Genomic DNA, 8,563 nt, shown 5'->3' on the forward strand with positions numbered 1-8,563 from the left:
TCCCCTCATCGACCATGGGCAGGAAGCCTCAGCTTGCCTCCACACCATCAAGGTCTTTCCTCCCCTCTGCCAGCCCTACTTCTGAATAGAGAGAGTGCTTGCAGGCCAAAAACCAATTGTTCATGCCATTAATGTGTAAAAGGAGTGGGAGATACTGCTCTAGGAAAGTTTTGTAACACATTTAAAGGTCCTCATGATGATGTCAGATGTGAGACTAAATGGATGACAACATGGGTTAAATATTATTTCTATTCCGTGCATTTCAATTTAACAGTGGTTATATCATATGAAACCCTAAGTGAGGGAATATAGTTAAAGGAACTCTTTGGAAGTCCTTTGAACATATGTTGATGTTAAACAAGAGCTTGCAATGCCAGGCTCTTGGGCCCAGGCAGATGTGGCTTTGTTTTGGGTTCTGGATGGGTCTGAAGTGTGATAATGCAGGTGACTGAAACTGGACTCAGGCCCAGAGATGAGGTATGAGTGTTTTACCAGTTGCTTTCTTTTGTATCAGAGGAAAGCTTGACAGCTCCTATTCTGCATTGAAGCCTCTGTGTCTTGTCAGCGGCTCTTCCCTTGTGGTGCCATCTCCTGCTTGGCCTCACCGCAGAGAGGCTTCCTTTTGGGTACCTGGGGCAGACATGGCCACAACCACAGGAGTCCTGTGCTGTCTTCTGTGCGGTGAAGGAGCTGGGGCTGGCTGCCATGATGAGGCCAGTGCTCCAGGATTATGCTGGTTGACCAAGTTGGTCAGCTGAAAAATTCCTTAAAATACCCCATGGGCATGTATTTATTTGTATTGTTTTTGAAAGGATAAATATTCCAAAACCCTGATGCCAAAAAAGAGAGCTCTATGACTTTTATAAAACTGGCCATGCTGCAAGTTTTAAAAAAAATTATTTAAAAGACTAGAAATTATGGTTACAAAAATATCTCTGCTAATAGTTTACTGTCTGGCTTGAGTGAGTTTAACTTTAAGGTGTGGTAGCTCTGGAAATTTATCATGAGTCACTACATAATAACTGGCTGCACTATCAGGCATCAGCCCACACACAATTTTCCAGCCCTGCACTTTGAATGTTTCATACAAAATGAAAATAATACAGTCTTATGTTTTCTTCTAGGGATGAGGTGGTTGGCACCACTTTAGCCTTTGCTGAAGACTTGTGAATTTGATGCTTCCTACCAAATTGAAATGTTTTGAGGAAGCATCTTGTTTTCAGCTAGAAAACAAAAATCTTTTTAAAGAGTAAAAGCATGCACATATGTTCTCTTGCATATAGGTTTATCTCCTCCTTTGTAGGTTATTTGCATGACCTGGACCATCATCTCTCCAAATGGCCAACTCAGCCCTTAGACTCAAAATTGCACATTGGAAGGAAAACTAACCCAGCAAACACAGATGGTTATCCCTGCAAGTTTTATTTTCTCTTGTCTTTTTCTTGCCTTCTGTTCTCTTTCTAGGGCTGGAAAACCATAGATATACTTTCTCCTCATGAAGGAGCCAGTAAACAGATGTGCTTCTTTTTTTATACACTACAATTGGTCTTCAGTTTTAAGTCATTAAAGTGCCCTTAGAAGACCAACTTTGGGTCCATTCATGGGAGATCAATGTTTTCCTGAAAGTCTTCCTCAATCTGGGATGTCTTCTCAACTCATCCAAGTCTTCCTTAGTTTTCATGGTTCTGCTAAATCCTTCCTTCCTTGACTCCTGCTTGTCCACATCCTTCCTTCATCAAGCTTCCTGTGGCATTTACAGTGCACAGCCTGGAGGCTTGTTCAGTGCTTTCAATTTGTTATAGTTGCCCAAGTTTATACCACTGCTTCAACTAGTCTCTAAGTTCTTTGAGGGAAAAAAAATACTTTGTTCATTTTTGTCATCCTCATTGACTGATACACAGTGTGCACCGCGAAAATCCTTTCTGATTGGGTTGTTGAGTTAGTTTGTGTGTTCATTAACTCTCATTTAGGGCAAACCATATGATAAACATGGTAGGCCTTTTTACCTCCACTGTCTTACTGATCTTCTCAAGAACCCTAGGAGAGAACCATTGTTATAAGTCTTCAGGTGGTTGAGCTAAGACACAAAGAGCTCCCCTGAGGTCACCCAAGTCAGGAAATGGCAGAGCCAAAATCAACCCATTTCCCCATTAAATTCTTTTCCTGCCATGCCATCTTTACCATGAGAAGTGGGATTATCAAGACCAAGAGGCAGAGCTGCTCCTTGTCCTGGGAGGAAGCCTGCTCAGGAAGTCAGCAAGTCAGCTGAGGAGACCTGGAACCTGCTGGAGGTCCCTATAAGGAATAACTGTGCAAGCTGCTGGCAACTCCCACCAGCTGGCCTGGACCCAGCCCTGGTGGGGCTGAACACGTGCCACTCAAGTGTCTCTCTAGGCTCTCAGCTTAGTTCCTCTGATTGTAGCCTAGTTATGTTAACTGACATCCCAAGGTCCTGATGGCAGTGGACTGGGAGAATGCCTCTGCATGCTTTTTTATTTTCTCTGGCTGGTGATTGTTTCGGTCTGATGGACTTGTGTCCTCGTGTGGCATGGTCAAGTTGCGAGTTTTCTTTCAGAGAGAGCTTGCCACAGGCAAAAAGTACAAAAGAGCCTATCTGGCCCAGAGGATAAGGAGACAGATCTGCAGGGACTGAGTAGGGCTTTGAAGTCCTTTGAGCCCATGGTGGGAGAGGGGTCTCGCTGCAAATCTGCATTTTGCTTTCCCAAGGCAGCACCCATAGCACTGTGCACTGGCTGCAGCAACGCCCTGACACAGCGCACGGGCTTACCTGTATGGGAATCTGCAAGACTGTAACAATGAGAAACCTGGTACCCAGCGAAAGAGCATGACAACAAATGAGAAGACTTGGCTGACGTACTCCAGCGGTTTTAGATAATTTTCCTTTGTTAGTCAATAAACCAGTCTTCGGGAGTGGGAGGGATGTAAAAAATTTCACCCATACACGGCAGTTTCTCAGTGTCAAATGTCTGTCACAAATTTTGCTTGTGGTCACCTCCAAAGCCTACAATTTAAAAAAACGCAGCAATTATCTCAACCAAAGTGCTATTGAATGCACTTTCCAGTGGTTGGTCCTCAGGCTCCTTTCCCAACAATGTTTTTGTCGTGCTAAAAGCCCAAAGGAGCGTGTGCCTGGCTCCTGAAGCCGAGAAGTCAGCTCCGCGGAAAATTTGCATGCTGTAATTGAGTTGCCAGGAAGGCTCAAGACAATTCTTCAAGCTCATGATGGTCGTGATTCCCTGCAACCGTCCAGACTCTTGGTGGAAGTGGCTCATCCTTTCCCTGTGACCTGTTTCTTAACTTGAACCCTCACAGTCCCCTCAGATTCCCTTGTTTTCAGGAGGCTGGAGCTGGCCAGCCCTTAGCCTTCCCCTCTCTTAAACTCCCAGGGTACATCATGTTTTTGCAACTCATTTGCCAAGAATTGTGTTCTACTGAATAATTTAGCACAGAGGCATCTTATGAGTTCTCAGAGGGAAAGCACTTAGTAGATGCTGAGTAGTTTTGAATGAATGAACAAAGAAATAAATTTTGCATTATTTGGAATTTCTTTAGTGCACACCTGTGATTGTCCCTGCGCACACACATGAGGTGGAAGTGTGATTGGGGGTCAACTTGCGGAAGGATTCCCTGTAGCATCCTTGAAGACAGTTTTCAAGAATATTACTTGGCCAGTCATTCCTAGTTGGTAGGTTGAGTTTAACACAAGAATCATGAGTCTACAGAAGTTCCTTGTGTGACCTAATGCTCAAAGAGACAATATGAAATAAGTATGAGTATTTGTGTGTGTCTGTGTGTGTGTGTGTTTATGTTGGACGAGGGGCTAAATTGGATTCTGTCATTGCATTGCATTGAAGCAGTACACAGCTGACTGAAAGAAGTTTCCATCACTCCATCATTTCACCATGTTACATCCTGAGATACTTTCTTGTGTATTGATGTACCTTTTTATCTGATTCTGTATTTTTAACCATAAAATGCTTTCACAGTGGAAGTTCAGACAGTAAATCTTGAGCTGTGCATATGTATGAGAATTGGGGGGGATGTTTCTTGGTATAATTTAGAATAAATACAGATGAAAACTTTATTCTGAAGATTTTGGATTGGCTGTCTCCATAGTTCTGAGTTCCCAGGGCCAAACAGAGGCAAAGCTGAAAAATTGAAATTTACCTCTGGGAGTTTTTCACTTCCCTTCCTGTCTACTGGTTGCTCTGTCACAAGGTAATGGTGTCTTTCCAAAAAGTAATGGGTTTGCAATGATGTGTAAACCCATTGCACAGATGGCTTTTTTCACCAGCCTTCTATCAGAATCTGTGTCCAAGTTGTACCACTTTAAACAGTTGAGTTGACCCTAAATTCAGTTGGAGCCACTGTTGAAGTACAGCTTCAGCAATAGGAAGTACTCTTCTAGGCAGCATTTACAGACATAAATGCAAATTAAGAAGGTGGGATTTCTAGGGTGCTCCGCATTTGTCAGATCCCATTTGTTCAGTTTTGAGGATTACCCTTTAAGAAGGACATTGTTAAATGGGGGCATATCCAGATAAGGGTAAGAAAAAAATGAGGACAGTTTTGTAGAAAGAATTACAGAGGGTTTGAGCATTTGAAGTCTGACCAGAGGCCAGGAAAAGATGATTCTAGAATCTGAAGGAGGTAATGATGATCTAGTTTAGAACACCTCTCTGATATCTGAGTATATCTTCCATTATCTCTGCCAGATTATCAATTAACCTTGGCCTCAATATCTCGAATGACAGAAGACTCACTACCCAGAACTCCAGACCATGGCATTCTCCTTTAAATAGTTCAGGCAGAATTGTATGAAACCTTCAGAAGACAGTGGGGAGGAATGAGAGAAAGGCTTTCTTTTGGTCCAATATGGCCAGATAATCTTCATGACAAATGTGAGGATGTAGGAGCTGGCTTTGGTGCTAGGTGTGAGTTCCCCACCATTGTCAATACCTGCTCTTTTTACCATGAGACAAGTTCAAGTAGAAAGAATATATGGAGTAAGAATATACTGGTCTGTCTTATCTCATTGAAACTAAACAACCAGAAATAAAATATAGGCAGATCGCCTGAAACTAAATCTGGAAATTTCAGAACCAGGATTATTAAGACACATGGTCTTTCCTCTACCTGTCTTTGTTGCTGTACCCTTTGTTCAGACTGCTTTTCTCCCTTACACATAACTTCTCCCCAATAACTTTTGGCTGGCCACATCACCATCTCTATTTTGGGCTCTACTTGAATTTACCACTCAATTCCTTACTAAAGAATTATCTTCTCTACCTTCCCTGTGCCTCCTAGTTCTAAATCAAGAGAATCATCTTGGCTCAACCTAGCCTTTGGATTGGCTCTTCTTGGGTCACAGGTATAGTCAGCTACAGATTAGGGCCACAAAGTCACATGAATAGGTGGAGACAGATTCTCTAAGAAGTATATAAGGAAAGGCAAGGACTAGAATGCCTTCTATAGGCACATAACCTTAAGCCAAAGAAAGAAATAATATGGTTGCGGGGTTTTAGCCCTTAATAAAGGCAAGCATCCTTCAAATGTTACCTCAGAGGTCCCTACCTGCTTTTCTTTGTTATGCTCTACAACCATTCTCTTCTTTATAGTCACACAGAACCCTCACCTTTTCTCATCTGATTTTACTCACCCCCACTTTGCTTTGCTTGAATGAATCTGTATTTCTTTTGTCCACAAAATTTGGCTGTTGTCTTTCTTTTTACTATACTTATTTATTTTCAGAACTTGGAATAGTACTTTTAAAAAAATGCCTCCAATGGACTGTCTTCTGCAAAACTATATACATACAGTTTTTTTTAAACAGAAAATTCAGAATTAGTTTCTGGTGTCATGTCTTATCTTTCAGGATGTGTCTTCCTTTCAACCCAGAGTGCAGAGCATAATGAGAAATGAGAAAAAAATCATTTCACTCATCCTAGTAAAATAAATATTCTTTGTCAGAACAGGCAGTGATTATATCTGCATTTTGACATATAATGCAATGTCTTCAGAAATGAACTAGCAAGAACTGTTTTGAAAGAGAATGCAAATTTCCAGCTCAGGAATATATTGAGGAGACTATATAAGCTTGTGTAAAGTACAACTAAGTAGAGGTGAACCCACTTAGGGCAGGTGGGCTCACGCTGGTGAATTCTATTAGCCTAGACCCAAATCTAAACCCATGTTGTAGACTACGGGTGTGGGGCAAGCCAGGACTCAGTACCTTATTAAAAATTCATTTCTACCACTTGTGATATTGTTATATGCTATGAAGTCTGTTGAAACATTAATATGCCTAGCCATCTGCTAGGTGGAGTCATGATTTTATCCCTATAAATTATTAATCTTTGTGAAGAAAAACCTGATTCATAAATTAACTTGAGTGAAGTTTGCTAGTTTACCAACTTACATTAAGTAGAACATCAAATTATCATCTAATGTGAATAAGAGTGAACATAAATTTCTTCTCTGGAAAGCTTTTCTCCCTGTCTCTTCAGTGTAATGCTCCTTTCTGGGACGAGAGTCTGAACATCATTGGGGCTACGAATATGGCACCTGTAGCCAGGTAGCTTCCAGTTTGAAGTCAATTCTGCCATTTACCAGCAGATTGACTTTGGGCAAGGTACTTAACTGACTACTCTGTGCCTTGGCTTCCTGAATTATAAAATGTGCATGATGACAATGATTGATTGCTACAGGGCAAAAATGTATTGTTATTTTTACAGATGAGAAAATCAGGGCTTGAGTTCACAGGGCTAGCGAGTGGATGTGTCAGAATGCAAACCTTAGCTGGCTAATCTCCAATTTGTGCCCTTTCCCACTAGTAGTGCTTCCCAAACTATCGAGAGAATCATCTGGGAGGCCATGCTTGTTAAAGACACAGATTAAAAACACAGATCCCCAGGCCTTTGGAGCAGGGACCAGGAATCTGTGATACTAAGAAGTATCCCCCCTTCTCCCATGGTCCCCCTGAGCTTTTACAGCTGGATGAATGGATATGTGCACTGAGCTGTTTTGTTCCCTTTTTCTCACTCAACCTCCCCCTTATCAACACTTTTCTTCCTCACAACCCTCCCTGTGTCCTCAACTGTGCCTTGATAGTACTGGTTACTTAAATCATCCTCTTTTTGAGATTTCCCAGGGCCTTGGTGTGCCTGGTCACTTTGTTCAAGGTTTCTTCCTGAAGAACCCAGAATTTTGAATCCCCTTCACCTTCTCCCAACTGACTCTCTGTTCTTTGTTCATTGCTTTTTATCCCCCACTTTCCCTTTCCTTTAGGTATGGTTTTTTTCAGAGTAGTTCATGATATAGTCCAATATTATTTATGTCAAATGTATATAGCTTTATTACAGATAAAATAATGACTGCTAAGTACTTGATTGAAAGTGATTATATTATAATCTAGAGAGCCTAAGTGAGTCCAGTGGGTGCTGTTAATAACCGGCCATGTCTATAATTTGGGAAGGCATCATCTTCTTTGGAAAATGCCTGGATTTGGAACTCTGGGTCAAAGTGTAACTTCTGATTCCAGGCAATTTCCTTTAAGGCCAAATGATGGTTCAAGAAACAATATTTCACTGAAAAAAGAAAAAAAAAACCTTAATTCTGCAACTGTGTAGGTCAAAGTCAAATGCACTCATATCTGATGTGAGGACAAATTGTTTCAAGGATTTTGGCCCACATGCTACTACTTGAGGAGCTAAGCCTGAATTAGATGTAGAAATGAGAAGTTGTGTGTGCTATTGTGGTCTGAATAAATGGCACTTAGAAACACCAAATTGATTGCATACTCAGGAGAGGAGAAGTAATTGGGTGAATGAAATTTGTAGCTGCTTATTTACACACCAATGTGGATTTTCAGTTGAGAGGCACATGTTTATTTCAGGTCCAGTGGAGGCTTTTTTGGAGGGTAGGAATTACATGTGTTTGTGAATAATCATGTTACTTTCTCTTAGTCCATGATCATTAAACATTTCTTTCATTTAGTATAATTCTCAAGCTATATATGAGTAAACAACCTGATCTTTTCAGGTATGTATATTTTGGTATTTTGAGAATGTGTTAATTTAATTTTTTAATGGGTCCTAGGCATTTTAAGGAGAATAAAATCACAATGGTGTCGTTAGAATACTTAATGAGACATCATTCAAAGATGGAGGCCAAATCCCATGAGGTAAGTGTATAACATTGAGCAACTAAGTCCTTTCATCTGTCTGAGCCTGTTTTCTCACCTATAAAATAAAATGCTGCTTATCTTACTGGGTTGTTGAGATAATGTATCTCGGTGTATGCAAGAGTGTTTGGTCAGTTGTGAAGCCCATATTATCATTGTTTGATGTTTTGGTGGAAAAGAAAAATTGGTAGGATTCTGCTGACTGGACCTGCACTGGAGGGCAAAGGGTATTATGTTAGAGCTTAGGAAAACTTTATATGATTGAATGGTGATGTGACATTACAACATGTAGAGAACAGAAGACATCTCTGGGTGGTGACTAACATCATTGATACCCAGTTAGAATATCAAAGCTAGAGT

The sequence above is a fragment of the Furipterus horrens genome, unplaced genomic scaffold, assembly GCF_987537825.1.
Source record: "Furipterus horrens unplaced genomic scaffold, mFurHor1.1.pri manual_scaffold_12, whole genome shotgun sequence".
NCBI classification, from domain to species: Eukaryota; Metazoa; Chordata; class Mammalia; order Chiroptera; family Furipteridae; genus Furipterus; species Furipterus horrens.